Here is a 1,898-nt window from a genome sequence, read left to right on the forward strand (position 1 = left end):
GTTCCTGGAGTTCTTGGCTTTCAACCGGGCGAGGAAGGCGTGACCAGGCGGGGGGTGGGGCCTGCCGGCCATAGAGCTATAAAGGGGAGGCTGAGCAGGGTTCCTGTGAGCTGGCTTGACCTGCCTGCACCTGCTAACCTGCTGGGCTGCCCCTGGGCGCCGAGGGGTAGTGGGAGGAGTTGGAATTCCCACTGTGCAGGTAAGGCCTGGCGGTAAGGGGCTGCTGTTGGGGGGCAGGCCTGGCTTCCCGGGGAGCCCTTGGGTTCTGCGGCCGCCCCGTCCTGTCCTTTGGTTCCTCCCTTTACTGGGCTCACAGCCCCTGGGTGATGACAGAGGGTCCCCTGGACACCTACAAGCTCTGCAGAGAAGCCGGCCCCTGGGAAATACACAGGAGGCCTGGGGAGGAGTTGTCTGTAGAGACCAGCGTCGTGCTCAGGGGAAGGTGTCCCCCACCCCAGCCCCACTCTGTCTTACGCTGAGGTCTTGGAGAAGTCCCTGCCTCCTCCTCTGGGCCTTAATTTCTCCATCTGTAAAAGATCCTTCATGGCCGGGCGCGGTGGCTCACACCTGCAATCCCAGTACTTTGGGAGGCCGTGGTGGGCGGATCACAAGGTCAAGAGATCGAGACCATCCTGGCCACATATTGAAACCCCATCTCTACTAAGAATACAAAAATTAGCCGGGCGTGGTGGCGGGCACCTGTAGTCCCAGCTACCCGGGAGGCTAAGGCAGGAGAATCGCTTGAACCCAGGAGGCAGAGGCTGTAGTGAGCTGAGATCACGCCACTGCGCTCCAGCCTGGGCGACAGAGCGAGACTTGGTCTCAAATAAAATAAAATAGGCCTTCGGACCCCTGAGGGGGAGGCCAGCCTCAGCCTGGGTGTGGGACGTCTCCACAGTGCCCCCAGCTCATGGGGGATCCAGCCTCTGCCAGCCTCCACCCTGTTGAGGCCTCAGTTTTCCCCAATGAGGTGGTGAGTGTGGTGGAGGGCATCAATGAGGGAACTCAGGTTCCAATTGCAGCCTAACCTCGGGCCGTTCCTGGGACGCGATTTTACGCGTTCTGTGCCTCAGTTTCCCTATCTACAAGCCAGGGAGGAAAGGACATGAAGGGGTCGTGGGAGGCGGTGGTGGGGGGCGGCGGTGGGAGGCCGCACACCCTGGGCTTTCACACACCCAGCAGCGTTAGGTGCCACGCTGTCCTTTGGGGTGGGTTCTTTATCCAGATCTGTCCTTGAACACCCCCATCCTGGCCGGGCGCGGTGGCTCACACCTGTAATCCCAGAACTTTGGGAGACAAAGGCGGGTGGATCACCTGAGGCCAGGAGTTCGAGACTAGCCTGGCCAATATGGCAAAACCCCGTCTCTACTAAAAATACAAAATTAGCTGCATGTGGGGGCGGGTGCCTGTAATCTCCTGAGGCTGAGACAGGAGAATTGCTTGAACAGGGGAGGTTGCAGTGAGCCGAGATCGGGCCACTGCACTCCAGCCTGGGCGACAAGAGCGACAGTCCATCTCAAAACAAAACAAAACAAAAAAGGCGCCCCCATCCAGCAGCCCTGCTGGATTGAGAGCTGGGGCCTTTTTACTGGAAGAAGAGACTGAGGTTCAGAGCGGCTCCACAAGCAGCCAGCGGGTAGGTCAGGACAGAGCCCCAGGCTGGGGAACTGAGTCCCCCATCCCCTCGGCTGTGTTTGCCGCCCTCATAGACGGCGCTAGGCCCAGTGGCCTGACTTCCCCACAGATGCTGGGCTCCCACAGTCCCAGCAAGGCCACTGCGCCTTGATCAAGAATCCAGGAGGACCACGGGCACCTTGAGAGCTCCGCGTCCCCGTCTTTCAGGGGGGTCTGCATCTTTTGATGGCCTCGTGCGGTTCTTTTTTTTTTTTTTTTTTTTT

Source organism: Rhinopithecus bieti, unplaced genomic scaffold (genome assembly GCF_001698545.2).
Source record: "Rhinopithecus bieti isolate Rb0 unplaced genomic scaffold, ASM169854v2 scaffold_15283, whole genome shotgun sequence".
Taxonomy (NCBI): Eukaryota; Metazoa; Chordata; class Mammalia; order Primates; family Cercopithecidae; genus Rhinopithecus; species Rhinopithecus bieti.